General features: G+C 35.2%; 1 long non-coding RNA gene across 1 annotated transcript; it reads right to left on the reverse strand.

Annotated features, from left to right (window-relative positions):
- Positions 1-2,563: 2,563 nt before the first annotated feature.
- Positions 2,564-13,966, reverse strand: LOC308193575. Its single transcript, XR_013949788.1, has 4 exons — positions 13,861-13,966; positions 5,438-5,501; positions 3,567-3,688; positions 2,564-3,022 (listed from the first exon to the last, which is right to left on the reverse strand). It is a non-coding gene; the product is annotated as an uncharacterized lncRNA (long non-coding RNA).
- Between the last annotated feature and the right edge of the window lie 772 nt (positions 13,967-14,738).

Genomic DNA, 14,738 nt, shown 5'->3' on the forward strand with positions numbered 1-14,738 from the left:
TCCTTTGGATAGAGGAAGTGTTTTACTTCAGTACATTGTGGAAAATTACTGTTTCATATTAACAACTTCATTGAGAAGACATGCTTTGTAATTGTAATTTATAAATTTCATAAGTAGCTAAGAATTTTGTTCATTGCTAGTTCTCTTTAGAGACTAGCTATGATGGTAACTACCATCCCATCAGGGATGAGAACAGTGCTTGGGGAAATCAGAAGATGCTGGAAGTAGGGAGAATGAAGTAACATGTTCTCTTTTATGCAAGGAAAAACTGAGCTACTAAGTAATTAGAAAGAGCTAAAAAGTAATTACTACAAAGTAACTGGTTATGATCACATGACAGATGACAGAGGTAGGGAGAGATTATAAATGTCTGGAATTCAAAACCTATGTCTCAATAACCTATGTCTTTTAAAGGATGATACAGTGTACATGCCTTCAGAAATCCGTCTCAGATGACCAGTGTTCACTAGGGATTGCAAGTATAATATAGGGACAATTTATTGAAAACTGGCATTTGAGCCATAACGAGTTAACTAATCATCTTATCAAACTGAAGGTAACACTTTTTTCTTCTGGTTCAACTACCCTGTTCTCAAGTTTACTCCTCTGTTCCCAGTGAAGCACAGAGCAGACAGCAGATTTTTCTTTCATGTAGGTCAAGGAACTATATTTACAGTACATTCTGCTTACCCATTGAGGTATTTTCATTACTCATTCCATTGTAAACTTTCATCTACAACATTGTTTATAATTTTGTTCCACAAATCCCATTTTTAGCAAACTCATAGTTGAACATATTCAAAATAATAAGACTTCTGGTTCACCCAGTACCAACAAGAATGATACACTCTTTCTCATTTCTCAGAATCATAAATTTGTCTTTGCATTAGCCAAGATAATTAAAAAATTTTTCATTTTCCATAACATGTAATCCCTGGACATGGCAGCAATGATTCCAGTTTGAACCTCTTTCTGTTGGAAAATCCAAAATTTTCTTGTTCTAACATGCCCTTTATATTCCTCTAATTCAGATTCTGGTAAACTCTGGATCTCAACACCCAGGTTTCTGCCTGGTGTTAATGGAAATGAACAGTTAGCTCATGAGTGCTATTTTTTCTCTATGTTGCTAAAGATACTTCCTTTTCAATGTCCTATTGATTTCAAGGACACATTCCTCAACGAATCAGTCCCTCCTCCCACCCATCTGATCTCACTCACAGGTCAAAGAGCTAAATTTCATCTGCATGTATTGCTTTTCTTCCAAATCCTAACAAGAAGATAGTGACTACTGTTGCGAGCTTTTCCATCTTAGACCACTTAGGAGCAGGAATTCATTCATCATAATTCAGATGTTGTTGCAGGATCACTGCAAAACACTGCTGAAATAATTTCTGTTACTCTACATTTAAAGTTGGTATAACCTTTGCTGAGCAGAGCACAGTGAGTCACTGCAGTGTAGACATGCTGAATTTTTATTCTGCCTTCCTTAAGCCACCAGTTCACCTACTCTAAACACTTTTCAAAACTGGAAGGTCTAGCTTGCCATGGAAGCACCACATACCTGTACTTGCCATCTTGTGCAGGCCTAAAAGGAAAGTTACATATGGCTTTGAATGGCTACAGTAACAGATGCAGGAACTGATTCTGGCCTCTGTTTCTACCCACAACATGCAGCTGGAGACATGTCTCATTGCTGGTGAGCTGACAATGACCCTGTCCCCTCCACACACTGGAATTATTGTCGCTCCAATGGGAATAAAATGTGGAGCTAGAGCTTCCAGCAAAGCTGTAATTAGAAATAATGTATTAGAAACGTATTCTAATACATATATTCTAATAACTGTATTAAGAATAATTCTAGCCACTGAAAATTTGACAGCTTTAATGGGTGCCTTGGATCTGCTCATTTCCAGCATAGAAAAATGTAGCACTGAGCTGGGTTTAGCTCCCCATCCTGGCCCCTGCCAGGGTGGTCAGACAGTCTTTTACTTGTAACATGCCAAGAGTCTAAGTTTAGAAACAGAAACATATCCTCTCCTCCCCAGACAGCCATAACCAAAGCTCATTAGACTAGTGTGAGCAGGTCACATTTGTATTAGATATCAGTTCTTCATTAAGATTAATAGATTCAAAAGCCAGAAAGGGACAATGTTATCTTAAACTCTGGCCTTACAAGTAATGCCTGGCCTTTCTCTGAATTCATCCCAGAGTTAAAGCCAATCAGCATGTTTTGACCTTAATTTTTAAAGTTCCAGTGACAAAGAATCCATCAAAAACCTATCTGAGCTTTTCCAATGGTTAATTAACTTCTAAGCTAAATGTATTGTCTGAATTTGTTTCATTTCAGCTTCCACGTACTGGATTTTTTTAAACTTGTTTGTATATGTGACACCAATGAGAATTCTCTTAACCACTTTTCCAAAATGGCCTGTGCATTCAGTGACCAAATAAGACAATCCCCCCTGAAAAGCCTCATATATTTAGGTCCTCTAGTATGTCACTTTAAGGTATACTGTCTTTATTAGTTAGTATACTAATCATTCATGCAATTTCTTGAAAACTCTCTCTCTCTTTTTTTTTTCTTCTTTTTTTTTTTTTTTTTTTTTTCCCCCTGGAAATGATAAAACCAGAGCTAAGCACAGAGTTTGGCAACTTAAACTGTAAAGAGACCAGACTGTTCCTGCTCTGCACTCTGTATACCTGGCTATGACACTTATCACACAGGCCTGCAAATGCATATGGTATTTTTACCATAATTGAAGTTTATTTGCCAAACTTAGGCATGTGCTTCACATGTAGAGAGTTTATACAGGACCTTGTGACCAGAATGCAGGTGAGGTACTCTAGGTGATGCCCTCAAATGTGACTTCAATCTTGCTTCTACAAGGAGGGAAACTGTACTGGGTAGAGCAGTGGTATGCTTGGGTATGTACATCATGATTCCAACTACAGACATGAGGTAAATCCACGCCTAAGGAATACCTGGTTTCTTCTACATACGGTAGTGTCTTGTCAAAATTACCTAAAAAAAAAAAAAAAAAATTGTTAGCTTACATAGTCAGCAGACTGACGACTGACAAATCTTTGATTAAAAGAAATGGAAAGAAAATGGAAATGGTTCTTCCCTCTCTCTAGAAATTGTGGTTAATGTTGAATTTTTCTGTAGTTAAAGTTTCACATATATATCTTATAGTTTTAGGTTATTGGAGAAAAAGAGAAAAGGAGCCCTTGTAATCTGCAATGCATACAAGTAAAAGATATTTTTTATCAAGCCTAAGTCAGTTTCTACCTTATGCTGCATTTATCCTTGTTCATCTCTGGAGTGTAATCCTACACAAGTTTTACAGCAGGGTTACCCCTCCACATTTACTATGGTTATTCATCTTTTCTACCAGGATAAGCCCAAAAGAAAATTTGTCTTTCATTCTGTTCACAAAACAGAAATAAATCACATTATAAAAATTCCCACAATGTCTTATTCCTTACAAGAGATTTATCATCTGAAAGATGATTTGATTTTCTACAGCAAATGACTAAGAGCAGAAATCTATAGGCACAATGATTACCTCCTTCCTCGGGGCCAGTTTGTATTTCATACTCATTCAGGTTCACAAAACAAGTCCAAAGGAAAAAACACCTTTCTTCTTGTTGTGTAAGAGCTAATTACATCCACTGAATCTACAAGATACTATGAGGATAAAAGGTGGTATTTAAAAATAGTGCTGATATCACTACATAAGAACCTTAAACTTTTATTTTGTTTAAACATAAAACTCAAGCTTTATACTAGTTTATTCTAGTATTTCTTTGGTGAAATAATGGTGAATAATAATAATGGTGAATAATGGTGAAATAATATATAAGTTAGTACATAAAAAATGGTTTAACTTACATTAATTTTAGAAAGTGAGGCAAAATGAAACAATTTTTACATGTTTACTGTGTCTCATTTTTATCTCTCAAAAAGACTAGGAGTTTGTTACTTTAGTATCCAAGCCTAGCTCAGTGTTACTTCACATGTTATGCAGTAGATAGAACTGGTCTGCTGTATAACCAAGGCATTACTGTATCTGTAAAGAAACACACTTATTTTCTGTATTTGCTTAATTATAAGCTTAAAGGTTGAATAAACTGATCACTTGTAGTTGCAATACCTTATGGCCATGGTGAACTACCTTCTCATATACCGTGAGTTTCACGCTACTTTCATACAGCAGCTGCAAACTCTTTATCTATAGTTTATTTGCCAAGGGGACACAAAGAAATATTTTGTCTTTAGTCTTCTGAATCTAAATTACTAAATATTTACTAAATAAAGCAATATGCATTATTATTAGTAGTAGTGATTGTGTATTTTCATACAAATATGTTATTATGTTTCTTTTGAAGTTTCAAGCAAACACTTTGTGATTTATAATGTGTCTAGGAGCCATTTTTTCCCTTAAAATACGATAAGTAAATTACTGAATAACCTGCTCCTATAGCCATGAAGCTGAATTTGTCACATCATATTCACATATAAAGGAATAGATGCTCCTACAAATGCAGAATGATGACTGGAGGAGCAAGAAAAAGCAGCAGTTGGGCTGTGAAGGAGAATGTTATTAAGAGAAACTTGACTGCCTGACATTGCAATAATACAAACAATGATTGCCCCAAGGAAAGGGCTTTCTGTAACCATAATTTTTAATTGTATGATTACTGTACCATGAAAGTCTTCTTTTCAAGTAGCTGGGCATAGTCCACATTTCTTTTGCTTTGGCCATGCGGAGTGTAAGCTATATGTTATCACTAAACCCTATAGCAATCATGTACCTACATGCTGTCAACAGAACTACTTCTGTTGTAGCTTTCTAGGGTCAAAACTTCTGCAAGGATGGAGCAGAAAGGATGGATCAGAGGACCAAATTCTTCCTTATTTTGGTAGCACATTGACTGATGCACCTAAGGCTTTTCAAAACTGTGACTGAGTACTTGCATTCATCTTTGAAATAAATATTTTCAACAGATGTTTGAGGAGGCCTATTCAGTGAAGTGGTGGGCAAGAAACTGGAACTAAGACAAGAATTTCTAACTGGCTGTGAGGGACAATATTTGTCTGGCAGAGATCATTATCTCAGTGATCTGGCATGGTTTATCATATTTTAAGTATTATCATACAGCCTCCAAATGACATTTTTCCTTAATGGTAGTTGTGAATAATAAAGCAGGAGGGAAGACAGCTGGAATACCTATGGTGGAAGCCATAAGTGTAGTCTGATCATCAAGATTATAGCTAGACCAGAAGCCTTATTTGTCAACATGTATCATATCGACAACAAGTTCTGTCATTTTACCTAAAGCAGCAGAGGATAAACAATAGAATATTGTTCAGCAACGACAGCTGAGGATGTGTATTAAGAATAATTAAAAAGAAACACACCTATACCATCCTTACCATTCTTACCAGATTGGAGTTTTTCTTCTCTTTGTGTATGTAAGAGGACTTGAAGACACTTCAGCTAAAAGAGATGAAATCTCTTAGTATCAAACTTTACCATTGTTGGTCTTGTTAATTTTAAATATACAGCCAAAGCCCAGCTAAGTCTCCAGGATAAAAACATCTAGAAATTATAGCTGTATTTTATAAATAATCAGGAAAAACAAATGTTACATTAATAAAATATCATCTGTAGGTAATAATAGACTGTCTAATTTTTTTGCACAATAATAACCTTTCATCTTTCTCATCTCCTTAATTTAATTATTGAGGAATCTCTTCATTGTACCAAGTTCACCAAAGGAATACTTTAATCCTGTGACAATTTCTTATCTTTCACATTGTAAAAAGATTTAAATGCCATTGGTCTCCTCTGAATAGCAATCCTACTACTGTTCTGTGTATCATTTGATGCTTCCGTAATGTTCAGCTGAAAAGGTTCTTGTCTGTACTTTTCATTACATTTCTCCCTGCAAGCTTTTATTACCTCAGGGTTGTTCTCTTTATTTTCACTAATGTTCTTAGAGTCTAAAAGGCAGATTTGGGAAAAAATATACTCCAAACTTAATAGCTATTTTTGTTTGTTTGTTTTTGTTTTGTTTGTTTGTTTGTTTTTTCACATATCTCTACTCTGTTACAGGATTATATGTAACATAAATCACGGTTAAATAAGGGCAGACAAATGATTCCTGAAATCAAACGGTTTCTTATATGTCTCATTTTCTACTGCCATGCATATATTTCTGCTGCTTGGCAAAGCTGTTTTGCCACCATAATAAAAAATTTGGTTAAAAAGTGCCAAATTTCTTCCAGAACTCTACTAAAATCACCAGTATTGTAAAACTGAAACTGATGAAACCCAGGGTGAAGTATGCTTTTGGTAATTGCTCTGCACATGGATTCCAGAATGTGTCCATGTAGTTTACCTTCATGTGATCCTTATTGCCTCACACTTGCGCTTGTGAAGGATGCAACAAACTGTAGCATTATAGACTATAACATGGACTCTTTCCAGACTTTCAGCTGGTACTCTGATCGTGAATGGTGTGCCTCTGTGTGCTGTTAAGAAGTCACACGCCGTTGCATGATACCACCAGTAAGCCAGGTGAAATGCAAACACAAAGAGAAAAACGTGTCTGTTTTGGAGAACACAGCTCAGCAATGGGCAGAATACAATGAGAGAAAAAGGGAGACATATGGTATATGCGTCTTTGTTTTCTTTTATTATAGGTAAATTACATTTATTATGAACAGTTTTCACAGAGTAAAAAATATTTCTGCAGAAGGATTTGAGTTATAAAGGATCAGCTTTATAAGTTTCCCTTTTGCATTTAGAATGGTCCTCAAAATTAAATAGTTCTAAGCAACTATTCTAACTATTATTATTATACAGTGCTTTCCGTCCCCATACATGACTCCTTGTTATCACCTCCATTAGTCTAATATATTCATACATTTTCATCTGCAGCTGTGGTAGGAAGAGAAGTAATATTTAAATTAAGTCATTGTGTCATTTTTCCTTACAAAGCCTTTGAACTGAGAGCAAGAACAAGTCAAATCCCCATAAGTTTTTCGAATTCACACCCAAAGCAAGATCACACAGTCTAAAAAATGTGCTTGCACAAGCTAGGTGTAATAAACCTGTAAATTTTTGGAAAATCAGTTTTTTGATTTGATTACAAGCACCTTTCCCTCTCTGAATTTTCATATCCCACTTCATTTCAAGAATCTGCATTGCAATGGAGAAACTGCTGGCAAATGAACAATGCAGTAAATCATACTGCCATAATAGAAAGTAAAAGCTACATTAAAATTCACAGTGCTTTTTTACAAGGATTTGTAGCAAAGATTTGAGTAACATAAGTTCATATGTGTCTGAACTAAATTGGTCTCTATTGTACACTTATCCATTACTGCAGGGGAACAGAGAAGTGCTTAAATAATGCATAAGGATTCCACAACTGGTCAGCACAAAGAATGGATATCATGGTCAGTCAGCTCAGCCCAAAGAAATGAGGCCAAGAATCATCATTTTAAATAGTAATTTAATTGCGATGACTAGAATGAACCCTATTCTTGAGTGAAAAGATGATGGAAAAAAAAAAAAAAACAATGGTCCATGATGAGTCCTCAATAACATATCTAAAATCCAAATACCCAGTATAAGCAAATGAGTTGCATTAATACAGGCTTGAAGTCTCATGAGAATAAATTTACCCTATTACTGTAATACATGCACGGTGCCTAAAAGGTTTTTTACCCAGACACTGATTGAGCTTGACTTTGCTTGCTTAGGAACTGGTCACTACTTCAGCATTGTGAGAATGAAAGAAAATAGGAGAAGACACAAGGAGCAGTCTCATCAAGAAAGCTGTATTGTGGTAACATCCTAGTGGTTTTGTGAACTTCATGTAACACATGATTGCTCAATGCATTTCTCAACTTTTTATTCCCCTTCATTATTCCCCTTCATTTTTCTTCTGCTTTGTTTTATTCTTTTCAGTTTCTCTTGCTAGCACTTATAGAACAATCTGATAGGAGACAGTTCTGCACGACAGAAGCACAAATTGCACAAAATTTAAATGGAATCTTGATATAATACCATTCCACAGATTTCAGAAAACTTACAGAGACCAATGTCATTTACAGCACAATGCCAAAGCATGAAGATCAATAAACAAAGTATGGCTTCAGGTACAAATAATTGAAAATGAAGTACAGCACAGAAGTGAAGGTCAGAGGCACTATTGGAAGGCATATAGAACTGCATCACAGAAGCTTGCACAGCAATCAGAATCAGACAAGTGAGTAAGCTAGCTGTCTCCAATAAAGCAATACTTCATACTGGAAAGGAACATAACACCCTTTGAATACACCATTCATCTAACCAGCATTGTAAATTGTCAGTGAGACCTTTCTTGACTTCTCAGTTTATGTCCTGAAGTGTGAGGTAAAATTTCCCTTATTTTATTCTGAATAATATTGCCAGTAATAAATGTCTGTCATTTTTTCAAAATCCACTGCAAGTATTATTTTGATGACCTGCAGTGGAAATATATTTCAGAGTCTGTGCATTGTGTGAAGAAGATAGTGCTTTGAAAGATGGTGTATTTGTTACGTGTGTATCCACAACTTTGAAGTGTATCCCTAAGATACATTTCACAGATATGGTTAAATTACATGAATTATACTACTTTTATCCTCTCAGTTCCTGCATCTGAAGCCAAAGTTCTCCAAGACACCTTTGATATTCCAAATTTCGGGCTTCAAATTGGCTTGATGTGGCTTCAAAGGCTGAAAATGTCTCTCTGCCATAGATTTTGACCTTTCATTAATACCTATACATAATACTATATATATGTAAAGTGAAAAGGGGAAATAATTCATGTAGTTCACATATACCTATTATTAAAGCTGCATGCCCACCTTAACTAGTTTCACACACCATAAAGCTGATGCTGCTACCATAACCCCTGTAAAAACATTGATATGATGCTAACTTAAAACTGCTAACAGCAAATGTAGTCTTCTTTAAAGGTATGTAAAAACAGATTTTGCTGTTGAGTTTGTTGTTGCTAAGAAAAATGCTATAAAGGTTTTTACCTTTTTGCATCCTTCTTTGATTTAATGATTACACATTTCCACTAACATACCTCGAGAAGTGAAAATACAGAGTATTTATGGCCTACAAGACATGTAGGGTGACAGCCCTGAAAGAATCACCTATCTTCCCTGCCCAAGATCACAGATAAGGCTGAGAGACTCTTCACTGAGATTTGCAAAAACCTGCTGACAATATTTATTTGCTTTTCTGTCAGACACATCTGCATTAAAAAAAAAAAAAGGGTAATTACAGTCCCTAATATTCTGCAATTTCTATGCAAATGAGATGTAGGGTTTCAAGATGTTAGCTGAAAAAGGTCTAAAATTCTTTTACATTACTAAGTTCCTGTGACATGTGTCATCCTCAATAACCATGAAGAAGACAGTTCCTCTGAAATTCTGTATTTTGGCCCTTATTCAGTAGGGGAAATCTTACTCTTTTTATCTTTTGCATGGTTTATTTCTTCCCCTGACCATTTTTATTATTTTTAATAATAATTAAAAAAAAAAAAGTGACAAAATATAATTAAAAAAATCAAAAGCTCAATGCTTATTATTGTTTATAAGAAAAAGATGGTTAAACAGTCCTCCAGTCTCAGAGAGTTTTTAAAGAAATTTTGCCTATAGAAACTAAAATATAAATAACCACTTACTATTAATATTTCTTACACATTTTGGAGAGAGAAATTACACTTTTACACTTTATATGTGTATATATACAATTGCCCTTTCTTTAAGCCATTACACTGGGGAAAAGTAGATTTTTTTTCTAACATCTGAACAACATAAACAAGATGTTATTTCCACTTGGAAGAATAATAGTGTCTTTGAGTTAGAGTAAAGGGTATATAATAAAATGGATGGTAATTATGGGCTTGAATAGGTCAGGAGTAACAGAATATTAATGCTTTTATGCTAGAAGTAATTTTTAAGCAGACAACCATATCTGGAGGCACTCTCTATCACTGCTGTTTCAATCTGTTGAAAGTGCATCCATCATCTGATAAAATTGTAATAATTCCACATGCATGCTTTTTCCCATTTACCCCACAGCAAAGAAGAGACAACTAGTAAATCATATAGAAACCCAGTAGTACTAATGTAACTCCTTAATAATTGCTGATGGTCTGAGGTTCAAAGGAGACCACACAGTTCTCCTTTGGCATTAAATTCAGGTAAGTCACCTGCAACAAACATCCATTAAAAATAAATAAATAAATAAATAAATAATAATAATAATAATAATAATAATAATATTTGTGGGAGCACTGTTTCTACGATAGTTGGTGGTAGGGTTTCAGAAGATTTAAGTGTAATTAAGTGTATTTCTGCTTTTAAGAAAGTTATTAATATTTCCTGGCTTGAACTGCAGGACATCAGATGTATGGGACCTGGAATGCCCTGTAGTGACTTTGAACTCAAGCTGCAAATCAAACACTTAACTTGCTTACTCGCAAATAGACACTTCATCAAACAAAGCGAGAATCATCAGTCCAACTTATCAAACTGTCTGAGAAAGCTCCACACTCAACACGTGCAGGAATGGTAACTCACACTTCGTAGTTATTGAAAAGTGTCCCACTTAGCAGATATTTGTCTGGTACCAGGGAACTGAAAATTAACTTTGATAAAGATTTGCCAACACTAACAATGAAAATGACAAAGGAAAGAAGCAACACCTCTTCCATTTTATCCAGTTCAACCTCTCCAGAAGACAAAAGGGGAATAAGAATGTAACCATATTCCTATACTTTTTCAAAGCAGAAAACATCTTGAATAATTCTTTGCTGATAATGCTTAAGGTTGTATCGTTTCTTATAATTAGCAATCCTACAAGTTTTTTTCCACTTTTATTTTTCAATGAGGTATTCTTTCCAGAAAAATAAAGAAAGAACACACTGCACACTGATAAAATATCTGATTTCCAATACTCTTCTCTTAAAGAAAAATATCTGCAAGACTAAATTCTGTCCTTTGTTACAAATAGCAACAACAACAAAAAATAGCTGTTATTTCTGTATCAGCTTACCGTACTCACCAAGGCAATTTCAATATTTTAAGTATAAATAATAGGGAAAAACAGATATACCATCAGTTCTGTCTCCCAGAACAATAAGTATCTCTCTACAGAGCTGAAGCTGAAGTCATAAGTTGAATGAAGGAAAAAACTTTCTCATGGTAAGTAAATAGTATTGTGAGCTGAAATGCTTAATTTCCCACAAGTTTAGTCTTACGCCACTTAAAATGTCTCTACTATCACAATAATGCAGTTTCTACATATATTATGTAGGTCTCCCTCCTATACAGGAACTCAGCCATCTCCCCTGCCCCTTACACCACTCAGCAACACTTCCAGGTTCTTCACATCTCCCCAAGTATCAGGAGCAAGAACCAGCAACCCCCTGGGCTGGCACCAGGCAGTATGCCTTACTCAAGTGCCAACTGAACAGAGCAGACCAGAGAGGACTGATAATGTCATTGTCTAGTCCTTTCCTCAATGTGCAGGTGAATTTTCACGGTTGAATTTACCTACCAATTTTGACACATCTTGTGGAAGCTTGGAAGCTCTCCACCTCTTATTAAATGAAGCAAAGGAGGCTGGAGGGCCATTGAGCTCATTATTTAAGGAGCAACAGAGCCAGCCATCCAGCCTGGCAGACAGAGAGAGGTAAGCAAACAAATGGGCAAAAATCAAAAATAATAAAATAAAATAATAATAAAAATAAAATAAAATAAAATAAAATAAAATAAAATAAAATAAAATAAAATAAAATAAAATAAAATAAAATAAAATAAAATAAAATAAAATAAAATAAAATAAAATAAAAAATCCTTAGGAAATCAAGGTAAATACAAATTTAATTTGATAGACACTTAGACAGATACTTAGTTAGAAAAATGAGATGCAAAACAAGAAATCAGATATCCCAAACAGTACAATTCTTTAACCTGTCTGGTTTCTAGAGAGCTACTACTCCTGGGAAGATATCCAGATCTCAACTAGCAAGGCAAAATAAACAAATATAAGAAAACTTCATACTGTAACAAGCAGCCTGGACAGAGGTAACAACAACAACAAAACAGATAGGGAATTTTTCTTTGCGTGATGATCTCTAAGCATGAGGGGGTGATACACTATCTATGCTGTTCATGCTTTATCTGATCTCTTAAAAAAAGAAATGGGCTCCAAGTCAAATCTGACATACATTTTCCCCTAAGGGTGGGGTACATAAGAAGCTTCATAAATTAACCTGTTCTCATCTTCCACTGAGAAAATAAAATATACACGGTCAGGAAACTGAACATCTATCTTTCAGACCTACAGTTTTTCAGAAAACCATAAACCTTTCTTCATTTCAAAAAAGAAGACTTTTTGAATTATTATAAATTTTCATCAGAAAAACTGGCAAAGGTAGGCAACAAGAAGAAGTACATTGCTTGGAAGGGGAAAAGGTGATATTTGGTAATTATTTCATGTTCTAATTTTCAGTTCTAGGGGGAAAATGTTATTTTGAGGAATAAACTGAATTATTAAAAAGAGCATATTGATTCATCCTGCCAAAAAGACACAGCAATATTCATTTTTCATTAACAGCATTTTTTTTAATATACTGTGTGATATATCCCAACAAAGGTGTTTATCAAATCAGTGCCAATGTGGGGGAATTTAATAAGGCAAACCTCTAGCATCTCAAAGATTACATCCATTTATTATCTAGTATCTCAGCCAATTTGAGTCTCAGTTCCCAAAACAATCTGCCTCCAGCTGTTACCCAAATTTGTCCTTGTAAAATGTTTTTATGGGTCCTGGAAATTTGTGAAAAAAGAAGTGAAAAATACTGTTGTACGACAAGGATAGACACAATGAAGATGAGAGAAAAAAGCACATTTGTTAACACAGATAAGGTAGGACATTCCTCAACAGCACCCTTATGCATATATTGATATCCTTTAGTTTAACTGTAAGCACATTCTCAAATTCCAATGACTTCTGCAGGTCTTAACATGCTACTTAGAGTTAATCATTGCTGAAATATTTTTCAGAACACAACTGTTTTTAATCAGATGCCATGGCGTTTTACCCGAATCAGGACTGTAGTACCTCTGCATGTTGTTAAACGTTAAATTAAATACTACTGGTCATGACTTTCCATTTTATGAATTTGAAGCTGTGGTAACCAAAATATCAAAAGAAATAATTTCTCCACACCCATCCCTTTCTGGCACTCCCCCGCCCCCAGGAAAAACAAACAAACAAACGAACAAACAAAAGATAATTTTTATAACTTCAGGTGCAGAATTAATGGCCACATGTTTTCAGCTGTTAGTAATTTCAGCAGGTTAAAGAGTTGGTCTAACCATCCCTTGCCAAGATGACTTTCTTTGCTGTTTCCATGCTTTTCTTTTATGTGCATGCATTTTTAAATGAACCGAGTAAATCAAGACTTGGACGGTTTACCATGACTTCAGTTCTTTCATTCTCACCAAGAACTTGACTCAGGTCTTGCAAGCCATGGCTATCAGCACTGGCTTTTGCAATAATTCCTGCCTTTGTACTGCTTTGATGTTGTTTTGAACCAAACAGGTGTGGTCATAAGAAGCTGAAGGGCTCCATGAAAGCTTCCTTTTAGGCCAAGTTCATGAGAAAGTAGACAAATTTCAAAAATTACACAATTTCCAGTCCCCTTTGAATGAATATTTTATGGTAGCACCTATGCAGTTGCTCCCTTACCAAACCGAACCTTTCATAGAGTACTTTGAGATTCTGCTGTCTTTACCTTCTGTACGTGCCACAGACTATTTCCCACAGATCTCAGAAATTCCCCTTCAACTCGGATAACAGCAAGGTGGACCTCCCATCTACATCATTTAGTTAAGAAGCTGATTCCTCTTAATTACAAGCTTATCTAGGCTCTCCTTTTAATTTGTACTTGTTAAAGGGAAAATATGTAAAAAGTTAAAATTAAAGCTGACAACTTCCTCTATAATAGAATTTTACTAATTGCAAATACATGCTGATTGCAGCTGGATGTCGTCCCCTCTCTCCTTTATATCACACAGTGACACACTGAGTTCACCTTTTTGCAGCTAGTTAAAGTGTTGATTTTGCACTTTGGGAGGAAGGGTAAAGGGACAAAAAATGTATGTGAAAAGATAGCTCACAGCATGGATTCCTCTTGCTGGCAAGAAAAAATCCCCCAGTCTCCACCAAAAGAGAGGTCAACATACATATTAATCAAGCTGGGATCACTGATGATATTGGCAACAGTAAAGGGACATGAAAAAAAGGACTTTCAAAAAGAGTATCAACAATGAAACAAACAAACAAACAAGTACCCAAAAAGTCAGTTTTAAAGGTGACTGTGATGTGTTGATCTGTTCTTTTTGTGCTTATGTTCTGTTGTGGTCCTTGTTTTCACTACTTCTTTGCATTACCTATTGTAGTGCACTCCACTGATGGTGTTCACATAGTGAGCAGCTATAATTTATTTTGTTTAATCATGCTGGTTCAATGTGCATATGATGCTCCATGCATCATACTCAGACCTTGCTCCGTACACAGAAGTATTCACCATGAGCTTTCCAGGGGTCATCCCATATATCAATATTTTTGCTACCTTTGGAGATTTCAGCTGCAGAGGTACAATTATTTTGT

The sequence above is a fragment of the Anser brachyrhynchus genome (genome assembly GCF_964034855.1).
Source record: "Anser brachyrhynchus genome assembly, chromosome: 3".
Lineage (NCBI taxonomy): Eukaryota > Metazoa > Chordata > Aves > Anseriformes > Anatidae > Anser > Anser brachyrhynchus.